Source organism: Triticum urartu, chromosome 6, assembly GCF_003073215.2.
Source record: "Triticum urartu cultivar G1812 chromosome 6, Tu2.1, whole genome shotgun sequence".
Classification (NCBI taxonomy): Eukaryota; Viridiplantae; Streptophyta; class Magnoliopsida; order Poales; family Poaceae; genus Triticum; species Triticum urartu.
In genome coordinates, this window is record NC_053027.1 from 98,382,158 (window position 1) to 98,409,174 (window position 27,017).

Below are 27,017 nucleotides of genomic sequence, written 5' to 3' on the forward strand. Positions count from 1 at the left end.
GTGTGTAGGGTGTTACAAGAAACCGCGCCGCCGTCGCACCAAGGCGAGATTCGCGCGCTGCGTCCAGCTCCGCAGCCCCCCTGCGCGCGGCCGCCGCCTCTCCCGACCTCATCCTCATGCAGCTGCACGCCCCCGTCTGCCCCACGGCGGGCTCCGCCTCCTGCGAGCGGTCGCCGCCTCCCTCGACCTCCACCACCTGCTGCAAGCCAGGCGCCGCCCTCCGGTCCTCGGAGGTGGCGGATGAGCAGGGTGGCGCGTCGAGGTTGTTCGCGGGGGGCACTTACTTCGCCATGGACAACAACACGTTCGCGGAGGCGCGCATCAGGGCCGCTTTCTACCCCAAATTCGAGAACGACAAGTCCGATCAAGAGGTGCGTGAATTGCTCCTTGCTTCCATCACCTTGACCTTGTGATAAACAATGCCAAGTGTTTCCTGAGCAACTATCGGCAGTTTTCCCCCATGATTATATTTTAGTGATTCTGATCAGACAATACATGTGGAAGTTACCATATTGTGAGTTGTGTTTGCTGTTTCAATATTTTGATTACCTTAATTTGCTGGGGCCACGTTGCTATGCTTATTTTCAAAGTTGTGAAAAAAGAATGTATCAAAAGTCAACTACCCTACATTGTTCTACTCTGTTTGGCAAGGTAGATTAGCTAGACTATCATAGTACACCACATGGCTAAATCCAGGCTTAGTTTCTAAACCATCCATTGCTTAATTGGTGTAGGTTACCATTGTATTGATGAGATTTTTTTTCCCTTTGAGTAATTCTAATGAAATTAGCTGCTACGCACTGTGCGCTCTACTTTTTAGCTGTTGATGAACTCTTGAACATGCTGTCTGCAATCTGCGTGGCCTCAATGTTGTTGGTTAATGTAACCACATTCAGTTTTATCTTATCTTATATTCTTATTGTAGAAATATTTAATGAATTGGCTATAGTACTATGGGGGGGGGGGGGGGGTTCTTACTCACATTTACCGAATGGAGTTGCAATTCAAAACTTTTAGTGGGAACCTTACCCCCATTTTTGTGATGGCAGACAAGAAAACAGATGATTGAGATGGTGTCGCGTGGCTTTGCTACCATGGAGGTATATTTGATACTCTCTCCATTCACAATTACTTTGCGTTCTGGGTTGTTTAGTCAAAGTCAAAATTTGTAAGCTTTGACCAAATATGTTGGAAAAAATATCAACATCCACGATATAAAATCTATTGTATTATAATCTTCATAAAGTATATTTTCTACATTTGTTATTATAAATGTTGATTATTTTTCTTACATTCTTGGTTAAACTTGACAAAGTTTGACTTTGACTAAACCCAGAATGTGAAGTAAATAAAACGGAGGGATTATCTTTTTTTATTGCCTTTTGATTATTTACTGATTTTATTTTAGCTAACTACTTATAATGATGGTTAAATAAGAAAAAGGGTCTCCCCCGCTTTGTATTCCAAAGCAACCAACCGATACATTTAAGGATAGGTGCTGGGTGTTGGCGAACGTAGCAGAAATTCAAAAATTTCTACGCATCACCAAGATCAATCTATGGAGTAATCTAGCAACGAGGGGAAAAGAGAGTGCATCTACATACCCTTGTAGATCGCTAAGTGGAAGTGTTCAAGTGAACGGGGTTGATGGAGTCGTACTCGTCGTGATTCAAATCACCGATGATCCTAGTGCCGAACGGATGGCACCTCCGTGTTCAACACACGTACAGCCCGGTGACGTCTCCTACGCCTTGATCCAGCAAGGGGAGAAGGAGAGGTTGGGGAACACTCCATCCAGCAGCAGCACGACGGCGTGGTGGTGGTGGAGGAGCGTGGGACTCCAGCAGGGCTTCGCCAAGCACTACGAGAGACGAGGAGGGAGAGAGGTAGGGCTGCGCCAAGAGGGAGATGATCTCGCATATGTTGCAGCCCCCAATACCTCAAGTATATATAGGGGAAGGGGAGGGGCTGCGCCCCCATCTAGGGTTCCCTCCCTAGGGGTGGCGGCTGCCCCAAAACCCATCTAGGGTTGCGGCCAAGGGGGGAGAGAGGAGGGGCGCACCTAGGGTGGGCCTTTGCCCTAGGGTTTGCCCCCCTCCCCTCTAGGAGGCGCCTTGGGAGCCCACCTAGGGGCTGGTCCCTTCCCACTATTGGCCCATGTATGCCTCCAGGGCCCGTGGCCCCTCCCGGTGGACCCCCGGACCCCTCCGGTGGTCCCGGTACACTACCGGTGATGCCCGGAACACTTCCGGTGGCCAAAAGCATACTTTCTATATATCAATCTTTACCTCCGGACCATTCCGGAACTCCTCGTGACGTCCGGGATCTCATCCGGGACTCCGAACAACATTCGGTAACCACGTACATACTTTCCCTATAACCCTAGCGTCATCGAACCTTAAGTGTGTAGACCCTACGGGTTCGGGAGTCATGCAGACATGGCTGAGAAAACTTTCCGGCCAATAACCAACAACGGGATCTGGATACCCATGTTGGCTCCCACATGTTCCACGATGATCTCATCGGATGAACCACGATGTCGAGGATTCAATCAATCCCGTATACAATTCCCTTTGTCCAGCGGTATTGTACTTGCCCGAGATTCAATCGTCGGTATCCCGATACCTTGTTCAATCTCGTCACCGGCAAGTCTCTTTACTCGTTCCGTAACACATCATCCCGTGATCAACTCCTTGATCACATTGTGCACATTGTGATGATGTCCTACCGAGTGGGCCCAGAGATACCTCTCCGTTTACACGGAGTGACAAATCCCAGTCTCGATTCGTGCTAACCCAACAGACACTTTCGGAGATACCTGTAGTGTACCTTTATAGCCACCCAGTTACGTTGTGACGTTTGTCACACCCAAAGCACTCCTACGGTATCCGGGAGTTGCACAATCTCATGGTCTAAGGAAATGATACTTGACATTAGAAAAGCTTTAGCATACGAACTACACGATCTTTGTGCTAGGCTTAGGATTGGGTCTTGTCCATCACATCATTCTCCTAATGATGTGATCCCGTTATCAACAACATCCAATGTCCATGGTCAGGAAACCGTAACCATCTATTGATCAACGAGCTAGTCAACTAGAGGCTTACTAGGGACATGGTGTTGTCTATGTATCCACACATGTATCTGAGTTTCCTATCAATACAATTCTAGCATGGATAATAAACGATTATCATGAATAATGAAATATAATAATAATAACTAATTTATTATTGCCTCTAGGTCATATTTCCAACAGTCTCCCACTTGCACTAGAGTCAATAATCTAGTTCACATCGCCATGTGATTAACACTCACAGGTCACATCGCCATGTGACCAACATCCAAGAGTCTACTAGACTCAATGATCTAGTTCACATCACTATGTGATAAACACTCAAAGAGTTTTGGGTTTGATCATGTTATGCTTGTGAGAGAGGTTGTAGTCAACGGGTCTTGCCATATTCAGATCCCTATGTATTTCGCAAAACTTTATATCATAGATGCTGCTACCGCGTTCCACTTGGAGCTATTTCAAATTGTTGCTCCATTATACGTATCCGGTATCTCTACTCAGAGCTATCTGGATAGGTGTTAAGCTTGCATCGACGTAACTCTTTACGTCGAACTCTTTATCATCTCCATAACCGAGAAACATTTCCTTATTCCTCTAAGGATAATTTCGACCGCTATCTGGTGATCCTCTCCTAGATCACCTTTGTACCCTCTTGCCAGACATGTGGCAAGGCACACATCAGGTGTGGTACTTCAGCATGGCATACCGTATAGAGCCTATGACAAAAGCATAGGGGACGACCTTCGTCCTTCCTCTTTCTTCTGTCGTGGTCAATCTTTGAGTCTTACTCAACTTCACACCTTACAACTCAGGTAAGAACCCCTTCTTTGATTGATCTATTTTGAACTCCTTTAAAAACATATCAAGGTGTGCGTTCTTTGAAAGTATCATCAGGCGTCTTGATATATCTCTATAGATCTTGATGCCAAATATGTAAGCAGATTTATCCAGATCTTCCTTTGAAAAACACTCTTCAAACAACCGTTTATGCTTTCCAGAAATTCTACATTATTTCGGATCAACAATATGTCATCCACATATACTTATCAGAAATGTTGTAGTGCTCCCACCCACTTTCTTGTAAATACAAGTTTCTAGCAAACATTGTATAAACCTAAAAGCTTTGATCACTCTATCAAAGCATATATTCCGATTCCAAGATGCTTGCTCTAGTCCATAGAAGGATTGCTGGAGCCAGCATACCTTTTAGCATCCTTAGGATCGACAAAACCTTTTATTGTATCACATACAACTTTTCTTACGAAAACTGGTAAGAAAACTTGTTTTGACATCCATCTGTAAGATTTCATAATCGAAAAATACAGCTAATGCTAACATGATTCCGACGGACTTAAGCATCGCTACGGGTGAGAAATTCTCATCGTAGTCAACTCCTTGAACTTGTGAAAAGACTCTTTCTCACAAGTCGAGCTTCATAGACGGTAACATTACCGCCCACGTCCGTCTTCTTCTTAAAGATCCATTTATCTCAATGGCTTGCCGATCATCGGGCAAGTCCACCAAAGTCCATACTTTGTTCTGATATATGGGTCCTATCTCGGATTTCATGGCTTCTAACCATTTGTCGGAATACGGGCCCACCATCGCTTCTCCATAGCTCGTAGGTTCATTGTTGTCCAACAACATGATATCTGAGACAGGATTACCGTACCACTCAGGAGTAGTACATATCCTTGTCGACCTACGAGGTTCGATAGCAACTTGATCCGAAGCTTCATGATCACTATCATTAACTTCCTATTCAACAGACGTAGGCGCCACAGAAAACATCTTTCTGTGTTGCATCACTCTCTGGTTGAAGTAAAGGTTCGACAACCTCATCAAGTTCTATCTTCCTCCCACTCAATTCTTTCGAGAGAAACTCCTTCTCGAGAAAGGACCCGTTCTCAGCGACAAACAATTTGCCCTCAGATCTGAGATAGAAGGTATACTCATCTGTCACCTTTGGGTATCCTATGAAGATGTGTTCGTCCGCTTTGGGTTCAAGCTTCTCCGGCTGAAGCCTTAAGCATCGCAGCCCCACACATTAAGAAACGACAACTTTGGTTTCTTGCCAAACCAATGTTCATACGACGTCGTCTCAACGGACTTATATGGTGTCCTATCTAAAGTGAGTGCAGCTGTCTCTAACGTATATCCTCAAAATGAAAACGGTAGATCGGTAAGAGACATCATAGATCGCACCATATCTCATAAGGTTCGATTACGACGTCCGGACACACCATTACCCTGTGGTGTTCCAGGCGGCTTCAACTGTGAAACAATTCCACAATGTCTTAAGTGATTGTCAAACTCATAATTCAGAAATTCTCATCGATCAGATCGTAGGAATTTGATCTTATTGTTACGATGGTTCTTAACTTCACTCTGAAACCGCTTGAACTTTTCAAACATTTCATACTTGTGCTTCATTAAGCAAATATACCTATATCTACTCAAATCGTCAGTGAAGATGAGAAAATAGCGATATCCACCGCACGCTTCAATTCTCATTGGATCACACGCATCAGCATGTATGATTTCCAACAAGTCACTTGCCCGTTTCATTGTACCTGAAAGCGGGGTCTTGGTCATCCTGCCCATGAGGCATGGCTCGCATGTGTCAAGCGATTCAAAATCAAGTGACTCCAAACATCCATCGACATGGAGTTTCTTCATGCATCTTACGCCAATATGACCTAAGCGGCGGTGCCACGAGAAAGTGGTACTATCATTATTAACTCTACATCTTTTGGCGTGAACATGTGTATTACCACGACCGAGATTCAATGAACCATTCACATAGGGTGCATGACCATGAAAGGTATCATTCATGTAAACAGAATAACCATTATTCTCTAACTTAAATGAATGACCGTATTGCAATGAACATGATCTAATCATATTCATGCTCAACATAGACACCTGATAACATTTATCTCGGTTCAATACTAATCCCGAAGGTAGATGGAGCGTGCGATGGTGATCTCATCAACTTTGGAAACACTTCCAACACACATAGTCACCTCGCCCTTAGCCAGTCTCCGTTTAGTCCGTAGCTTTTGCTTCAAGTCACCAATAATAGAAACTGAACCAGTATCCAATACCCAGGTGCTACCAGGAGTACTAGTGAGGTACACATTAATAACACGTATATACTTTGTTGAAGTTGCCAGCCTTCTTATCTACCATGCATTTGGGGTAATTCCGCTACCAGTGACCGTTCCCCTTACAATAGAAGCACTTAGTCTCGGGTTTGGGTTCAACCTTGGGTTCCTTCACTGGAGCGGCAACTGATTTGCCATCCATGAAGTTTCCCTTCTAGCCCTTGCCCTTCTTGAAACCAGTGGTCTTGTTAAACCATCAACACTTGATGCTCCTTCTTGATTTCTACCTTTTGCGGTCTTAAGCACCGCGAACAGCTCCGGGATCAACTCCATCCCTTGCATGTCATAGTTCATCACGAAGATCTAGTAGCTTAGTGATAGTGGCTAGAGAACTCTATCAATCACTATCTTATCTGGAAGTTTAACTCCCACTTGATTTAAGTGATTGTAGCACCCAGACATTCTGAGCACATGCTCACTAGCTGAGCTATTCTCCTCCATCTTGTTGGCAAAAGAACTTGTCAGAGGTCTCACACCTCTCAACACGGGCATGAGCCTGAAATCCCAATTTCAGCTCTTGGAACATCTCATATGTTCTATGGCGTTCAAAACGTCATTGGAATCCCGATTCTAAGCCGTAAAGTATGGTGCACTAAACTATCAAGTAGTCATCAGGATGTGTCTGTCAGGTGTTCACAACATCCACAGACGATGTTGTAGGGGTTTGCACATCGAGCGGTGCATCAAAGACGTAAGCCTTCTGTGTAGCAGTGAGGACACTCCTCGGACTATGGACCTAGTCCGCATCATTGCTTACAATATCTTTCAACTTAATCTTTCTCTAGGAACGTATTGAAACAGGGAGCTACAACGTGAGCTATTTATCTACAACATATTTGCAAAGACAATTTAGACTATGTTCATGATAATTGAGTTCATCTAATCAAATTATTTAATGAACTCCCACTCAGATAGACATCCCTCTAGTCATCTAAGTGAAATATGATCCGAGTCAACTAGGCCGTGTCCGATCATCACGTGAGACGGACTAGTCATCATCGGTGAACATCTACATGTTGATCGTATCTTCTATACGACTCATGCTCGACCTTTCGGTCTTCCGCGTTCCGAGGCCATGTCTGTACATGCTAGGCTCATCAAGTCAACCTAAGTGTTTTTGCTGTGTAAATCTGGCTTACACCCGTTGTATTCGAACGTTAGAATCTATCACACCCGATCATCACGTGGTGCTTCGAAACAACGAACCTTCGCAACGGTGCACAGTTAGGGGGAACACCTTTTTTGAAATTTTAGTGAGGGATCATCTTATTTAAGCTACCGTCGTTCTTAAGCAAATAAGATGTAAAACATGATAAACATCACATGCAATCAAATAGTGACATGATATGGCCAATATCATTTTGCTCCTTTTGATCTCCATCTTTGGGGCTCCATGATCATCGTTGTCACCGGCATGACACCATGATCTCCATCATCATGATCTCCATCATCGTGTCTTCTTGAAGTTGTCTCGTCATCCATTACTTCTACTACTATGGCTAACACTTTAGCAATAAAGTAAAGTAATTACATGACGTTTATGTTGACACGCAGGTCATAAATAAATTAAGACAACTCCTATGGCTCCTGCCGGTTGTCATACTCATCGACATGCAAGTCGTGATTCCTACTACAAGAACATGATCAATCTCATACATCACATATATCATTCATCACATCCTTTTGGCCATATCACATTACAAGGCATATGCTGCAAAAACAAGTTAGACGTCTTCTAATTGTTGTTGCAAGTTTTTACGTGGCTGCTATAGGTTTCTAGCAAGAACGTTTCTTACCTACGTGAAAACCACAACGTGATATGCCAATTTCTATTTACCCTTCATAAGGACCCTTCTCATCGAATCCGATCCGACTAAAGTGGGAGAGACAGACACCCGCTAGCCACCTTATGCAACTAGTGCATGTCAGTCGGTGGAACCAGTCTCACGTAAGAGTACGTGTAAGGTCGGTTCGGGCCGCTTCATCCCATGATGCCGCCGAATCAAGATAAGACTAGTAACGGCAAGTAAATTGACAAAATCGACGCCCACAACAACTTGTGTTCTACTCGTGCATAGAAACTACGCATAGACCTAGCTCATGATGCCACTGTTGGGGAACGTAGCAGAAATTCAAAATTTTCTACGCATCACCAAGATCAATCTATGGAGTAATCTAGCAACGAGGGGAAGGAGAGTGCATCTACATACCCTTGTAGATCGCTAAGCGGAAGCGTTCAAGTGAACGGGGTTGATGGAGTCGTACTCGTCGTGATTCAAATCAGCGATGATCCTAGTGCCGAACGGACGGCACCTCCGTGTTCAACACACGTACAGCCCGGTGACGTCTCCTACGCCTTGATCCAGCAAGGGGAGAAGGAGAAGTTGGGGAAGACTCCATCCAGCAGCAGCACGACGACGTGGTGGTGGTGGAGGAGCGCGGGACTCCAGCAGGGCTTCGCCAAGCACTACGAGAGACGAGGAGGGAGAGAGGTAGGGCTGCGCCAAGAGGGAGATGATCTCGCGTATGTTGCAGCCCCCAATACCTCAAGTATATATAGGGGAAGGGGAGGGGCTGCGCCCCCATCTAGGGTTCCCTCCCTAGGGGTGGCGGCTGCCCCAAAACCCATCTAGGGTTGCGGCCAAGGGAGGAGAGAGGGAGGGCGCACCTAGGGTGGGCCTTAAGTCCCATCTGCCCTAGGGTTTGCCCCCTCCCCTCTAAGAGGCGCCTTGGGCCTTGGTGGGAGGCGCCCCAGCCCACCTAGGGGCTGGTCCCTTCCCACTATTGGCCCATGTATGCCTCCAGGGCCCGTGGCCCCTCCCGGTGGACCCCCGGACCCCTCCGGTGGTGCCGGTACACTACCGGTGATGCCCGGAACACTTCCGGTGGCCAAAACCATACTTCCTATATATCAATCTTTACCTCCGGACCATTCCGGAACTCCTCGTGACGTCCGGGATCTCATCCGAGACTCCGAACAATATTCGGTAACCGCGTACATACTTTCCCTATAACCCTAGCGTCATCGAACCTTAAGTGTGTAGACCCTACGGGTTCGGGAGTCATGCAGACATGGCCGAGAAAACTCTCCGGCCAATAACCAATAGCGGGATCTGGATACCCATGTTGGCTCCCACATGTTCCACGATGATCTCATCGGATGAACCACGATGTCGAGGATTCAATCAATCCCGTATACAATTCCCTTTGTCCAGCGGTATTGTACTTGCCCGAGATTCGATCGTCGGTATCCCGATACCTTGTTCAATCTCGTCACCGGCAAGTCTCTTTACTCGTTCCGTAACACATCATCCCGTGATCAACTCCTTGATCACATTGTGCACATTGTGATGATGTCCTACCGAGTGGGCCCAGAGATACCTCTCCGTTTACACGGAGTGACAAATCCCAGTCTCGATTCGTGCCAACCCAACAGACACTTTCGGAGATACCTGTAGTGTACCTTTATAGCCACCCAGTTACGTTGTGACGTTTGTCACACCCAAAGCACTCCTATGGTATCCGGGAGTTGCACAATCTCATGGTCTAAGGAAATGATACTTGACATTAGAAAAGCTTTAGCATACGAACTACACGATCTTTGTGCTAGGCTTAGGATTGGGTCTTGTCCATCACATCATTCTCCTAATGATGTGATCCCGTTATCAACGACATCCAATGTCCATGGTCAGGAAACCGTAACCATCTATTGATCAACGAGCTAGTCAACTAGAGGCTTACTAGGGACATGGTGTTGTCTATGTATCCACACATGTATCTGAGTTTCCTATCAATACAATTCTAGCATGGATAATAAATGATTATCATGAACAATGAAATATAATAATAGTAACTAATTTATTATTGCCTCTAGGGCATATTTCCAACACTGGGGCGGAAGCAGCACAATCACACCCAAAAGAAACGAAAGAGAAACAACAAAAGAAAAGAAAAGAATGCCGACAACGGCGGATCGATGGAAACGAAGAAGCTTCACGACCACTGCGCCCACCGAGGATCTCCCACCAAGCTCCAAGGCTCTGAAGCACCGGTACCAATCAGCACCTCCAAGAAGGACCGCGACGAAGACGACGCTGCTGCCAAGGGTTTCCCCCGGTACCCGATGAGGCGAGAGGAAGGGTCGCCCCCGACGCCCTCCAGGAAGGTCCGGCGACACCCACCGTCGTCGCCGCGTCGGTGTCGGACAGGCCGACAGGGGTTTCCCCCGATCCCAACCTTCACCTCGGGTGCTCCAGAGCCTGCCACCAAACGGACCACCATCTTGCGCCACCATGGTCAAGAAGCCTCCACGCCGTCTCACCACGGCACCACGAGGTGAGGTCTGCACGACAAGGGATAGGAGCCGGGACTAGGGGCCGCAGCACCGTCGGCACGCGGGAGGGCACAACCTCCACCGTCAACAACGGTAACCGACTGGACACACAAGCAGGAGCCTACCAGGCCCGTGTGCCCACAGGCCCGACCGGGAACACCATTCCCGGACAGCTTCCGCCATCGCGCTGTAGCCGGCTCGCCAACGGCATCGCCGTCCCCCCATCCGAGCCGCCCCTCCTCCTCACCACATAGACGACGAAGCCATGCCGTGGGGCCGGCCCGCTAGGACCCAGATGGGGCCCGCCGGGCCCAGATCTGGGCCGGGGTCGTGACGACGGCCACCCAGCACCACCATGCCGCCCCGCCGCCAAGGAGCGACGCTGACACCACGCCTGCCGCCGGCCGCCGCCGCAGGGCAGCCGGACCGCAGCCACGCCGAGCTGCACCGCCGCCGCCTCCCTGCCCCGGGAAGGGAGCACGCGCGCGCAGGGAAGGGAAGGCCCGCCACCGCCGGAGCCACCCGGGCCAGCGCCGGGGGCGACCGCCGGCGGCGGCGAGCGGAAAAGGGGGAAGGGGAGGCCCGCGGAGGAGGGGCACGAGCTCCGCCCCGGCCACCTCCCGGGGAGGCGGCGCGAGGCGGGTCTGGACGGGGGAGAGGGGAGGGAGGAAGGGGACGGGGGTGGGGCGCAGGGCCGGCGGCCTGCGGCGGCGGGAGGGCCAGCGGCGGTGGGAGGAGGGGAAGGGGAAACCCTAGTCGCCTATCTCCCGTAGAAGGTTCCCCTGCTTAAAGCAATACATTCACCGAAAAAGGCTTTTGCCCCGCTTTATATTATAAAGCACATGCCCAAGCCAACAATCCACAGAGGTTCAAACACACACACACACACACCAAGTTCATACAAAACACAGGATCCATAAGGGTTAATGCTGAGGGCACAACTCAACAAGCCCTAGAACAGAAATAAACGACTGCAACTAGTCGGGCTCCGGGGGGGGGGGGGGGGAAGCGGTGCGCCCAGGCGGAAGGCTAGCGATCGAAGGTCGGCGAGGAGGGTGTTGATGACGTCCCGATCCTGAGGGCGGCTAAGCGGCCGCCAAAGCTGCAGGTACCCACACATTTTAAAAATGGCGTCAATAGCACGTCTGAGAGTGACCTTTTGGATGACAAGCTTATTACGGACAGTCCACAGCGTCCAGGCGAGGACCCCTACGCAGAGCCAACGGATATGTCGGTAGCGAGGGGGGAGGCATGGATCTCTGCGAGAAGGTCGGGGAAATTGGAATTGCACCACTGTCCACCAACCGTCTCGCAGAAACTAGACCAAAGAAACTGGGCCGTGGAGCACGCGAAGAAGATGTGGTTAGCATCCTCCACCGTGCCGCACAGGGGGCAAAGCCCATCTCCAGGTCCATTACGCTTGAGGACTTCGACTCCGGAGGGGAGGCGTCCACGGATCCATTGCCAAAGAAAGATCCTAATCTTTAGTGGCAGGCGGATATCCCAGATCAAACTGAAGGGCTCGGGGGCGGGCGAAGGCGCGATGGCCGCGTATAGGGACTTGGTAGAGAAGCGTCTGGAAGATTCTAGGCGCCAAGAGATGGCGTTCGGGGTGTCGGTGACATTCATCGGGAGAAGGGCGATGTCCTCGAGGAGGGCATCCTAGGAGGCCACTTCGGGCGGGCCAAAAGGACGGCGAAACGCGAGGCGCCCTAAGTTAATAAGGGCCGTCTCAACAGAGACCCGCGGGTCAACAGCAATGGCGAAGAGCTCGGGAAAGCGGGCGGCCAGAGGGGTGTCGCCAATCCACTGATCAAACTAGAACAGGGTCGCGGACCCAGACCCAACCGAGATGGACGTGCCAATGCGAAGCACAGGGAGCAGCTGAATGATGGCCTGCCAAAACTGGGATCCGCCCGAACGCTGACAGAAAGCCAGAGGCTGTCCACGGAGGTACTTGTTCCGGATGATGGTGAGCCAAAGCCCTCCGTCACCATTAGCAATGCGCCAGAGCCAACGGGTCAGGAGGGCAATGTTCATGCGTCGGGAGGACAAAATCCCAGACCGCCCTGGTCCTTGGGTTTACATATGTCGGCCAGCTGACCATATGGTACTTCTGCTTATCCTCGCCAGCCCAGTAGAATCTGGATTGGTACTTGGCAATTCCTGTGTGCAGCTTTCATGGAGGCTATAGAAGCTCATGAGGAACCAAAAGGAGGCTAGGCGAGAAGAGTTGATAAGAGATCACACAGCCAGCCTTCGATAGCCAGCGCCCTTTCCAAGGCTCGACGCGATGTTGCATACGGGTCACCGTGGGGCAGAGGTCCGCCACGGTGAGGCGCGAATCACTAATGGGGATCCCCAGGTAGGTCGTGGGAAAAGAACCCAGCCGACAGTTAAGTCGGTCAGCGATAGCCTGAGCTTCCACCGGAGGGTAACCAAGAACCATCACTTTGCTCTTATCGAAGTTGATCGTTAGGCCCGACATCTGCTCGAAGCACAGGAGGAGGAACTTCAGGTTAGCAGTCCTGAGTGACCTTCAACCATTATATGGTGTCATCCGCATATTGAAGGAGGGAGACCCCTCCCCCTCCGACTAGGTGGGGGACAAGCCGTAATTGCGGCCCATCCTTGGCTTATGCAGGATGGCTGCCAGAGCATCGACCACCATGTTGAACAGGAACGGCGAGAACGGGTCCCCTGACGCACCCCACAGAGAGTGGGGAAGTATGGCCCAATCTCGCCAGTTGATGTTCCGGCGGTCCGCCACAGGAGACTAATTGCATCACGCGAGTCACCCAGCGTCGTCAAGCCCTTACGCAGCAGCACTTCCGAAGGAAAGGCCAGTGCACAGTATCATAAGCTTTATGAAAGTCCAGCTTCAGGAAGACAGCGCGATGTTGTTTCACCCGAACTTCGTGAAGGACTTCATGGAAGACCAACACGCCATCTAAAATAAACCGGCCTTGGATGAAGGCCGATTGGTTCGGGTGAGTGATCGAGTTAGCGAGCAGGGTCACCCTATTGGCGTACCCTTTGGCCAGGATCCGGAATATCACGTTAATCACGGTGATGGGACGGAACTGGCGAATATCAGAGGCGCCCGGAACCTTTGGGATGAGGGTAATGATCCCATAATTGAGGCGTCCAAGGTCCATAGAGCCCGAATAGAACTCCTCGAAGAGGGCCATGACCTCGTTTGACTGTCTGCCAGAACGTTTTAAAGAACGTAACGGGCAAGCCATCCGGACCCGGGGCCGAGGAGGGGTTCATTCCTTTAATGGCCGCGGGTACCTCTTCTTCGGCGAAGGGGGCAACAAGGGCCGCGTTGGCCTCATCGGAAACCAACTCCACCCGTCCAAGTGTCGGGGGCGAGACTAGCCCCACCCCGAGGGGTGGGGGTAAAGAGGGCTTTGTAGAAGCCGTCTACATGAGCCCGAATGGCCGCGGGGCGGACAAGGGGGGCGCCATCCTCCCACAAGCAGTGGATGGAATTTCTCCGGCGTCAGCCATTCGCAACCGCCTGGAAATATGCAGTGTTCGCATCGCCGCGGAGCACCCATCTTTGGGTACCACGCAACCTCCAGTATGCCTCCTCATCTGTGTAGATGGAGGAGAGTTGATCCTCAAGATCATATCTCAGCATCCACTCATCTGGGGAGAGCCCGGAGGAGTCGGCCCGGGCGTCCAGAGCCTGAATAGCCAACAAGAGAGATCTTTTACGCTCGCGGAGGTCACGGCCAAGATTAGCGCCCCAGCCCTTCATGAATTGGCGGGCAAGCTTGGCGCAGAAGTGCCACGAGTCAACGGCGGACATGGAGCAATGGGGAGAGGCGCGAGCAAGAGTCCAACGAGCAGAGACCGCATCTCGAAAGCCGGCCTGGTTGAGCCAAAAGGACTCAAACCTAAACCGCGGCGGGAGGGGGGGGGCGCTCGTCCGCAGAGGATAGGAGGAGAGGGACGTGGTCAGACCGAATCCGGGTAATCGCCTGGAGCGAGGTCAGGGGGCACCTCAATTCCCACTCCGGGAAACTAGGACACGATCCAAGACGGATCGCGTCGGGTCGGCCTGGCGGTTAGTCCAGGTGAATCGCGCCCCCGTCCGCTCGATCTCCCGGAGGCCGAGCTCCGCGATCCAGTCGTTGAACAACTGCATCCGGGGGAGGTTAATCCTATCATTATTCTTCTCGTCCGGAGAATGGATGAGGTTAAAATCTCCGCCCACAACTACTGGGAGGAGGGAGGCGGAGATCTTTTGGTGGAGCTCCGCAAGGAAGGTCGGGGAACGGCGGTGATCCACCGGACCATAGACAATCCGCCGGACTATAATGATGGTTAAAACGTGTTTACCCTACAAAGATAAGCTTTTGTTCAGGTTACGCTGAAGCATTCAGGATCTCTATTCATGTATGCTGGTCACCATGGAGCATATTCCAAGAATAGCTTTGGAAATATGTAGGTTCTGCTAGTTTGTCTTGATGTTTGTTGAGTTATTTAACTGAAGTGTAATTCCTGCTTATAGCTACACTGCTGTGGGCGTTTTTGTCCTGGACCGTATGTTTCATGAAGCTTGGGGAAAGGAAGCTCCTCAAATACAAGCAGAATTTAATGATTATCTCCAGGTATTCCATGCCCAGGGCAACTTTCCTCAAGAGATACATGCCTTTGGACTTCCGTATTTTCATATTTTTGTGTTTCTTGTATCGGGATCTTTTGGTATTTGGTAGTCGATATAAACATATAGTAATGATACAGAACCTTCACCTAAAGAGAATATTATTTTCCATTTTATATTTCACTGCTTCTATTTCATTCAGTATAGTTCTTAATTTGGCAGAGCCTCGAACTAAGTAGCTTAAGATCTCATATGAGTAATTAATGTACTAAAATAGTTTATATTTATGATAAATACACACACACCAAGTAATTTCTCTTATTCCCAAGCCGTTAAATCATGGGTACCATGGTCATTTCTCTCTATCGCTCTCTTGGTATCATAGCCACCTTAATCCCTGTGCTTAACCCAGATGCGTTTTAGAAAATGAAAAGGTGGGAGTATTAGGTAACAAACACATTAGGAATCACCATTGTAGGTGTGCTGTGTAATCTTCCTTTGATACATAGTTTATTGGAATTAGACACTCATCAAGAATGTTCAGTTTATTCTTAGGGATTTTCATCGTTCGCATTTCTACTTCTCAGCAGTTTTCTTAAGATTCCTGATTTTACCCATGTTATATGCTTCCAGAAAAACCGGATAAACATTTCAATGGAGCTTGTAACGGCTGAATTAGGAGACCATGGGCAAAGGCCAAAGGATGATTATGGTACTCTCCCTCCTCCCCCTCCCCTGATTCATCTACATTCCCTGGATTCGTGTAAATTGTCAGTTCCCCTGATTCATGTAAATTGTGCTCTCCATATGCTTTATTCATTGGTATTCATTACTGGAGTAGTGTTTTCTAGTTATAACTTCAAATGTATGACGCATAACTGTTTCTGTACTTGATAGTGGATGAGTGTTGTTTATAAGAATAGTAAAAGGGTCAAATATTATTGGGGGTAAATTCGGGTTTCATTTACACAGATAAAATTATCATTTTGTGATAAGATTGCCACAACTGCTGATATAACTTATAAACTAAAATCATTGGATTAGAAACATTTTTATGATTCAGGAAACTAACAACTGTAAGAAGCTTCTATTGATATACTTGAAATTTCACTCTTTGCATTCACTTAGTAGCATGGTTCTATTTGGGGTGTTATAAAGACTGAACAAAAGAAGCAGCACAATCCTTTTTCTGCTCATGTTATTCAGCCTACATCATTATCCTGGTATTTTTCTTGCTTCTGTTTTGGAGAGGTTTCTTTACCCATATAATTATGGCACCATTTTTCAGTCCATGAATTTTTAGCATTCTTGGCAGTATTTCTTTAACATCTCTTTTGATGCATATTTATATCTTTATGCAGCCGTGGTTACAGCTGTAACAGAGTTGGGTCATGGCAAACCAAAGTTCTATTCTACTCCAGACGTGATTGCCTTTTGTCGAAAATGGCGCCTATCGACAAATAATGTCTGGCTATTTTCCACAAGGTGGCCCATGTGACAACTCTATGTTAAGAAAATTCCTTTGCTAAAGTATTTGACTGCCTTGCTTGATATAAGTTTCCATTATGAAGCTGTTTGATACGAGATGCATCATGAGAGTAAAAGTGTCCGTTTCCATTAATCCAGACTAAATTATTTAATTATAATTCTTGTGTATGAGCATTTTACGGAACACCTTCTGATGATACAAATGCCAATTTCGAGTTTTCTTCTCATGTTTGAAATCTTTCGGTGTTTCCGTAACTCAAGTTCAATGTTTCCTGTCTTGTCAGTTTTTTAGTTTATTATTACAATGGATTGTTGCTTCGACACGAATCATACGCTCATCTATGCCAATGCTATTAAATTTATTGAACTTCTTCTCCAATGTACCGTCAACTACTCTTTACATTGGCATGCATCTTTTTGGGGTATAGACTATTGTAGCTAAGTTATTTTACACTGTACATACTGATAGACATTGTTCAACTGCTATATTTTTAGTGTCTATGCAATCATGTCATTCATCTGCTGGAGCCATTGTTTCGGTACCCTCAAAAGTGCGCATCTGTACACTGCTGGTTCTTGTCTTAATATTCTTCTTCTTTCTGTTTACATCTTTGCAAGGAAATCTGCTACTTCTTTTTTCGTTGCCTATGATGCATTGTGTGAAGTGGGGACTGCCACACTGGTTTGCGAAGCCCTTGACAAAATAGCTGATATATCTGTACCAGGTAAGTCTATCTTGAGTAATAATTGTTGTCTTACAGTATCTTTTCTTTTTACCAGCAAACCGTAGGGGAGATCCCCACGGTAATTTTCCATTAGTTGTCTTACACTCTCACTGCTGTTATAATATCTTTTCATGTCTCTCTTCGTTTAGGGTCCAAGGATCATTTAAAGGTACAGGGTGAGATACTTGAAGGTCTGGTTGCCCGTATTGTTAGTCATCAAAGTTCAGATCAAATGAAAGAAGTCTTGAGAAGCCTCTCACAGGCTCCATTACATGGAGGTAAGCTAGTAAATGACATCCCCTTGTTATTTGAGTGAAATAGATGAGCCATACAAGAGAGTTTCTCTTTGTTTGCAAACGATCTCAAATAAGTTTTCATCTCAATAATAAGTTTCCTGTTCAATTAGAGCTACTCCCTCTGGCCCCAGTTTGTTGTCGTGGCCCATTCACATATGTCCTTTTACAAAAAAAAAGCTCTGCTATTCAAAACTTTCGAAAATCCCCTCAGATTCAAAACACGATCGGATCGATCGATCGTTTCGCTGTCCTTCTTCCTCCCGTGACTCCATCCTCCGTCCAGCAGCTCGCCCCATTAGCGGCAGGGGGTTCCCCCAGTAGCTCGCCCCACGCAGTAGGCTGCTGCTCCCCTCCGCTCGGGAGTATATTTTTTTAATGTCAATAGGTTCACCATAAAGTATATTTCCTTAATGTGTCCATTCAATATTATAGATTTAAATATTTTTTCCTAAATATCTGGTCAAAGTTAGTAAGATTTGACTTTTGACTAATTTTTAGGCGCCTTAAATTTTGGGACAAAGGGAGTAGTAAATAATTCTCAATGCAGTTGAGTTGTGTAGCTGTAAATACATTAGTTTTTATCGTTGATGTACAAAGTAACTTTCCTATGCAGTTGAATCTGATTTAGGACCAAGTTTACGTGAAATATGTGCCGCTAATAGGTCAGATGAAAAGCAGGTATCGTTTAATGTTGTCAAGTGGTATTCACCCTTTTCATGATTTTTATTAGTCTTGTATTGGTTCTATGGTGCTGTAACTTCTTATTACTTTTACATGAACAGAAAATTAAAGCAGTTCTTGAAAATGTCAGATCTTCAATGTGTCCAGACCACTCTGATTGGTTTGGAAACAGTAGTCTTGATGCTCAGTCTCGAAACACTGATAAATCACTTGTCACTTACTTTTTGGAAGCACATCCTACAGACTATGCAACTAAGAAATTGCAGGTTAGTAGTTTCTATTTGTTCTATTCCAAGAATAAGTCTTTTTACAATTGCTGTAGATAACAGGCATACTTACATGGCAGATGTTTTATAACTGCAAATGCCAGCTTCCAATAACTAGAACATGATAATTTATTTCTTCTGCACTGTTACAGGAGATGTTTCGTTTGATGAAGCAGAGACATTTCCCTGCAGCGTTCAAATGTTACTTGAATTACCAAAATGTTGATTCTCTTTCATACAAGATGGTTATCCATGTGCGCAATGATTCTATTTTTAAACGTTATCAGCAAGAGATGAGGTACGATTGTAAAGTCAATCTCGCGTAGCTTAATTCATAGCAGTACCTTTTTTGATTTATTATTTGCTATTAGATTTAATCGGTCATGTATATTTTTAGGAAAAATCAAGGGTTATGGCCACTGTACAGGGGTAAGATGGACGATACAACAACAACAATAACAACAACAAAGCCTTTAGTCCCAAACAAGTTGGGGTAGGCTAGAGGTGAAACCCATAAGATCTCGCAACCAACTCATGGCTCTGGCACATGGATAGCAAGTTTCCACGCACCCCTGTCCATAGCTAGCTCTTTGGTGATACTCCAATCTTTCAGGTCTCTCTTAACGGACTCCTCAGGGGTAAGATGGACGATGTGACTCAAAATTCTTTTCAATAAAATAAGTCAGCGTGACTTTTGACGGACGTAATGTTTCATGGTTAGGTTTCTTCATTCATATAAACCTGTGCAAGGCGAACAATAAGAAGGGCGCTGAACTTTCCGAAGACAGTAACACTTCACTGGAAATTATTGATGGTGCCGTGGATTCAAGTTCGTCAGCTCAGGATGGTCTGGCTGGTGAGGATTCAAGTTTGATGCTCAAACTAAAATTCCTGAAATATAAGGTACTTCATTGTCATTGTTTGCAGCTTCTTTTAGAGCTTAGGTGTTCGTTGGTCACTTCTTGATGTATGAGTACAATGCTGTTTACTCTGGATTGCTTGCTTTCATTTTAACATCCGATGCACATGTAAAATAAGTATGACACTGTCATTATAATGCTTATATGCTTGGCATATCTATGTGGACTTCTTTTCTTTAGAAGCTTTTTTATTCTTGCACGCTGGAGAGGACTGCAATCACAAAAGTTTGAACTGGTGGATATGTATCTGTATCTTCTAACAATTCTCTTACATGGCTACCTGACAGATCAGGACCTTTTTAATTCGGGATGGCCTCTCCACCCTTTTCAATGATGGCCCATCTAAATATCGAGTTTATTACCTGAAGTATGTCATGCATTCAAATCTCAAATTTTCGTTCTCACCTTTCCACAGTTCCTTCTGCGGTTGGCTGAAACAGATGAGCATTGTAGTTACTAGTCTTGATTTAGTTTTATTCTGCCCATAATTGTTGTAACGCCAGAAACATAGCTAATGCATCCTTTGGACATCTACTTAGTTGATATGCATATTAGTAGGAAATGTTAATACCTGTAAGCGAGGCCGCTACCATGTTGGGGTCCCCTTCTATGCTATTCAAGAATTTGTCTTCATCAAATGATGATTTGATGCTTGAAGGTTTCAGCCATGTGAAATATTTGAGCTTAGTTGTCGATTGTGACTACATTAAGTTTTGGTTGGTGCTGTTGTATTAAATACAAACAGTGTTACCTCTGATATCAGTGGTCCTGAATGTGTTAATAGGCACATGGGGAATTGGGGAACATCAGCACGTAAACAGAAAGAGCTTTGCAAACTGTTGGATCAATGGTATATTACTAACTTCTTTCTCTTCATAGGAGGAATTGTTTTAAGTGTTGCGTTGCCAAACTACAGATGTTAATTTTATTTTTTATTTGGTTTGCTAAAACAGGGCTGTCCACATTACATTAAAGTGTGGCAATAAGCCACTCTCGTCCTCAGCGTATCTTGATGAGGCAGAGCCTTTCCTTGAACAATATGCTGACCAGGATCTGGTAGGGGCGGCTGGTGTCTTGGTTCAAGCAGAAAATTTGAGAGATGGAGAGGATGATCTTCAGCCAGAACGTGGGACAGCACCTTGTAGTCCTACAACGTCCCTCGACGTTGTTTCCAAAACTGAGGGCCTCGTTGTCTTCTTTCCTGGTAAATCCTATTTTCTTTTAACAGATTCTAAGGTTTATGTTTCATAAGCATTCTTCATCTTGAGTTGTTTCAAATCATTGGAATAACTGGTTTTTAATATTCTCAAGATTAAAGAACTTGATAATCATTTGTACCGCCCTTGCCCGGCAGTGTCTAAACTATCGACCTAACTATGCTGTATTTTTTGCTGTTTGTGTGAGGTTGGGGGAAGATTATACTGCTTCAGATGATAGACCATTCGATTCATTTGGATTTTCCCAATAGCTATAGATCATTGTACAGATAGAATGTTGATCATGAGCTCAGAACTTGCAAGTAGGGTCTAGGTGGCCATTGTTTAATGCACCTATTTGATGCCTAAATTAATCCAGGTCTCGCAGAAAAAAACCCTGAAAATAAAAGAAGATAACTTGTCTAACACTTTTTTGGTGGGCGTCGAATCTGACGTTCAGCCAGAAACTGAGGTGCCACACCAAGCTAGTGGACAGTCCACACTTAAGCTATATTTTTTCTTGAAAAACGCAAAGATTGCTTCTCGATGGGTTGAATAAATAGAAAGAAATATTTTGAAGCCTAAAAATGATGGTTACGACGCAACACCAAGCTAGTGGACAGCCCAAGTACAGGGGAGACACTCTGTAGCTCCTGCGTGACCCCACGCAATAGCTTCATCCTTGATTTGCTCAAGTAGGCGGTTGAGGCTTGGCTGCTCACAGTTAAAGGTGCAGCCGTTCCTGTGATTCCGCATCATCAAGGGATGATCGCAATGGATGCCAGGCCCTTCCTCAGAGGCTTAGAAGTAGCTGCGGGCATAAAGCCACCAATGATTGGTAGAGTAAGCGAAGAAGTCTTCACCAGGCGCCTAAGGGCGGCAGGTTGCTCGCACCCTGGATAGGACCTCAAACCAGGTCTGCTGCACCTTGGGACAGTCAACCAGTAGGTGGGGCGTAGTTTCCAAGCAGAGGAAGCAAACAGGCGCATGTTGCTACCTTCGATTCTGTCCACGCTGGTCAGTCCAGCATCCATCAAGACTGGCAAGCCATATGAAGAACTTGACTTACTTTGGCACCCCCCAGTCTTGCAGATGAGTTTCTAAAGGGAAGTAGTCCCGCGGTAGGGTCGCAACGGCACATCCCTGCCGGACCAGGGTTCGAATCATATTGGGAGAGAATTTTTGGTATCTCACCCGGGTGGGCTCTCCCTTAAACAAAAATATCCTGGGTGCTCGTGCCCATGGATCTCATTTTTACCAACATAGGTCTAGAGACCATCATTTTCAGGTAACTTTAGGCTTAATTAATTATATGTCCTAAATTTGTTGGTTCTGGATTTTTCTTACCCTGTGTGAGCATTCATAATATTTGTGAACCTATTAAGTGTATCTTGGCCTTCTCTCAATTCTCAAACATTAGCTTATCAAGCTTACAGCTTATAAACCTGATTGTCAGGACCCAGTTGCATCTCTGAAGAATTGCCCTGCCAAACAGACACTTTCAGTTAAGTTTGAATGAGGAAGATCGCGTGCGAAGCAAGGGTGGCCCTCTACTCGTGATCCAACGGCCCGCCTTCATCCGTACCGCTTCGCTGTGTTAAGTTGAAGCCGATGCCATTGATTCACGATCGGACTGTGCACAAGCTCATGCGCGTCGCTGTTCCTTTTCCGACAAGGCTCCAAAGAGATCAATACTCTTTTACTTTTCATTTTCACTTTCTTACCAATTTGTAAGGCTATAAAGCCCACTCTCCTGGTCGGAGGAGACCATCGAACCATTTCTAGGGTTTCCCCCTTTCCGCCGCCAGTGTTCCTGGCCGGCTTTGTACCCATTGTAGCTCTTGCAAGAACTCGAAGCATTCCTCTGAATTTGCTAATAAAACTGCTAGTTGAGCTGCAATTCTGAAGATCTTGTCTGTCAGCACCACTCGGGTCTGACAATGATAAACTAGAGAATTAAGTCATGCAAGCAGCTTCTCAACGGATGGTTGCTTAAGCAATATTAACTGTAAGCCTCAGACCAACTGGCACCTTGGGTTGCTTGACTTGAACCTGTAAACCCTGTGAGCCTAAGCGTATACCAGACAGATCAGGTTCTAAGATCATTGTCAATATACCGCAATTGTCTAGCTAGTAAATATCCTTTGTCAGTATTATGATTTTCTGATTGCCATTATGTTCTCTTGGTCCTCATTATATTGTTTTGCTCACCGTCATGTTTATTCTTCTTTCAGGTATACCTGGTTGTGCAAAGTCTGCTCTATGTAAGGAAATATTGGAAATGCCTGGTGGCCTTGGTGATAATCGCCCTCTTCATTGTTTGACAGGAGAGCTTATTGGAGGTACGGAACATTTGGCAGTATTCTTTGGTTGCTATGTTCATAGGACCAAAACATGGGTTCGGTGGAGGCGGTCCACTTGTTCTTAGATTTTCTGATGCAAATAGAATACAAATTTACATGTGCTTATGAGAATGATGAATACAAATTTGATTATTCTGGCAGCATGTAGCAATACTTCCCAACTTTGAATGTTTGATATTCCTTGTTCAACAATAAGAACTGGCAAAATTTGCTTTTCCTGATGTAGCTTATTTTCGAGAATTATAACATTCCATTGCGCTAGTGACAAAAGACTTTCTGTCGCTAGTGTGCTTTCTAAATTTGGTAATTATGTATTATGAATATTATCCGTAAGCGCATAGGTTATTTTTGGTACTCTGATTTGGTTGCAAGGCCCTAATTTGGAAGTCATCATTAGTGGACAACAGAACACATTTTTTATAATTACGGGGACAAACAAGCTTTCACTCACTCACTCACATGTTAGAGACACTGGACCATTAGGCTATGTAACAGGTGAGGTAGGGGTTTCTTCCTGCTAAAAATGGATCCGAAGTTTGCAGGGCCAAAATAGGACCACATTTCTACTCAATAGGAGGCTGCTGTACTGATAAATTATAGTCGATATCCTGCTGTAGATGCAGTTTCTTGAAAACTAAGGGAATATGATTTTATAGTACTTTTAGCAGTATATATTTATAGCATCAGTTCTATTGGTACTTTGGTAGAGTACTGCATAAATATATACCTGTATGCCTGTTATTCAATTTTGTTTGCTATTTTAGGTGCTATATTTCAGCCAAACTGATTAATTGTATAGAGTTACTCTTCTAGAGTGAGGCTGTTTTGACCTTTTTATAAACTGTTTGCCCTTGCAGGAAGATACTGGCATAAGGTTGCTGATAAGCGAAAAGAGGAACCATTTAGAATAACCCTCGCCGATAAAAACGCACGAAATGAGAAAGTGTGGCGGCAGGCAAGATTACTTTCAAATTAGATAGAGTATACCTATCAATGTTATTTCTTTCACATGCTACAGTTTAGAAAGAACGGAACTGATGGTCTATTTATTCTAGATTGAGGATATATGCCGGACCACAAAAGCAGCTGCTGCTCCTGTTATTCCTGATTCTGAAGGTAACGTATGCTTCATTATATTTTGCTCTATTTTTCTTTTGCCACTTTATGAAGAACTCAAGAGGAAAGCAATTATTTGGAGATTATTTACTAAGTCAATACAAAACCCCTTGCTTGGAGATTATTTAGATTCTAGAATGTTATTCCCATCTTCACTGTCTATCTGTATTTATGAAGTGCTTATATTCTTGGATAGGATCACTGAGTTGCTTTGTAATTTTTCTTCAAACTGCAGGCACCGATACAAATCCATTTTCTTTGGAAGCTCTTGCTGTTTTCATGTTTCGTGTGCTCCAACGGGTCAATCATGATGTACACAATATTTACGCTTTACACAAGCTTGTAGATAGTGACTGCTGTATATATTTTAAATTGTCTAACATGTTATGACTACGTATAAAGGGACATCTGGACGTGGCATTATGGAATGCTGGTTATGTTTTGATGAGATCGCGTTGTGGAAAAATTTGTTGGTAAAAAAACATGTATCTACTGAACTCTTACTTGGCTTTTGTTCCAGATCTCCATTGCCTGGTGATGTTAAAACTATCTTAGATGAGGTGCTTAGCTTATTCATTCATGGAAGGTATGTAACTGTTACCCCCCCCTTAAAACCCAAGAGTACCAAGTTAATGATGTGTTATCTGATAATGTTCACCAAAAAAGTAAGTACCACGAATAGTCAAAATCATGATATACTGGCTGATTTGACTAATAATGTCAAAACAGAGCGGAGCTATTAGAAGGTTGGGCACAGTCACAGTGGGAGAAGAGGTTGCGTGAGATCTTGTTCGGGAATGCTGATTATCTTAAATCCATTCAGGTAAACATATCACATCTATTATTTGTTGAAAATATGTATCCTTAACTCTTGGTTGATTGAGAAAATTTAACGTGTGGACAATTAGAACAATAAAGTATCAAATAGTCAGTAAGGATAGGTGGTTGTGGTTTTGCACTACCCCATGTCGTTTTGTCACAAACTAATAATAAAAGAGAAATTTCTAAGCTTAGCTCAAGACAAAGAAGTTTGTGGTAGATGAGCCTTCCAAACTCACTTTACCCTGTTGCCACTGTTTAACTTTATGAACTGGCGTGCTATGTTTATTTAAGCCAAAGTAGGCAATGTAGTGCAGAAGGCTTACAAGAGAAGACACACAAACCCTTAACTTAGTGTGAAATATATACAATATAAGTATATACCTACCTTTTTTCGCACATCATTAATTGAATTACCTCTTCACTTTGGGGGTCCTACGTTGACACATTTCACTACCAACCTCATCCATTGGGGTAATACCCTCATTACTCTCTTTACAGTCACAATTTGAAATGGGACCCACTCTTAATCTTAACACTTATCTTTGATTTGGCAATAGCAGTAGAGATGACTTTACATTGCTATGTGATGTACTTTAATCAGGGAGTTATTGGCTAGCATGCACTGCCTACTAAAAGTCTGAAACCATAAAAGGCTTTGAGTTACAATTTCGGTGCACATTAAGATGATGCTTTTGTTCCATGAGGACAAAAGTATTTGATTTTTTATGTTATAATGTTTATTTTGTTTAGGTTCCCTTTGAGGTTGCTGTGAAAGAAGTAGTGGAACAGTTAAAGGCTGTGGCAAAAGGTGATACCAAAACACCTGATACTGCGAAGCGGAGGTTCGGCAATATCATTTTCGCTGCTGTGACATTATCCCAGGCAGATATATTGGGCCTTGTCCATCAGTAAGAATTGTATGCTAAGTTTAGTCTCCAAAGCAAGATTCTTTGCACAGCTCATGTGATCCTTAGGCATAGACTTGTTCTATGTGACCGCTGCTTCTAGGTTATTTCATTATATGAAGCGTTGCTGTAACTTTAATCACATCGTGCATATTGCACAACTGAGCAGGTTGCGGAGAACGACACTGATGTCAACAATTTTCTTAACGGCATAAAATTAGAGGATAACCTGATGAACGTGCATGTCACCCTCGCCCACAAAAGAGCCCATGGTGTAGCTGCAGTTGCAAGTTACAGCGTCTACCTGAACCAGAAAGTCCACGTATCGTTTAATGCATTCTTCTACAACGACAAGATGGCTGCGCTCGGAGCACATCTTGGAATGGTAAATGGTGAGGCTATTGTCTCTAAAAATGATTTTCCACATTGTACTCTATGGACAGTCGGAGGTGTTGCACCAAAGGAAGCAAACACACTGCCACAGTTGGTTTCCGAAGGAGAAGCAAAGCGGGTGTTGATCGACTCTCCTATCACCATCTCTGGAGTAGTAAACTTTTATTGATTCGTCATCTTGTTTAGATTAGATTGATGCATAAATAACGATAAGAGCATTGTAAATGTTAGTTTAAACTTCATAAAGCTTCGCCCTTGTTCTAATAATGGAGCAATGGATGCCTCCGTGTGTTGTCCCCGAATTTCTTACTGGACCAGTTTCAACTGTTCCCAAATTCCACTTTTGATGGCTTCACACGAAGCAGTACAGCCGTGTAGTGGTGGAGCGAGGATGAAGACTATCCAGTATCCACACATTACCGTACCAGTTTGTAAAATTAGTACTCCCTCGGTTCCGAAATATAAGTCTTTTTAGATATTCCAATGAAAGACTAAATATATATCATAATGAGTGAATCTACACTCTATAATATATCTATATACATCCGTATGTAGTTTATAATGAAATCTCTAAAAAACTTATATTTAGGAACAGAGGGAGTACCATTTAGCTTGTTTTTCTAGGATTGACCTCAAAGCAACTGAAGTGCAGCGTTAG

General features: G+C 45.3%; 1 pseudogene; it reads left to right on the forward strand.

Annotated features, from left to right (window-relative positions):
* Positions 1-27,017, forward strand: LOC125516617 (annotated as a pseudogene).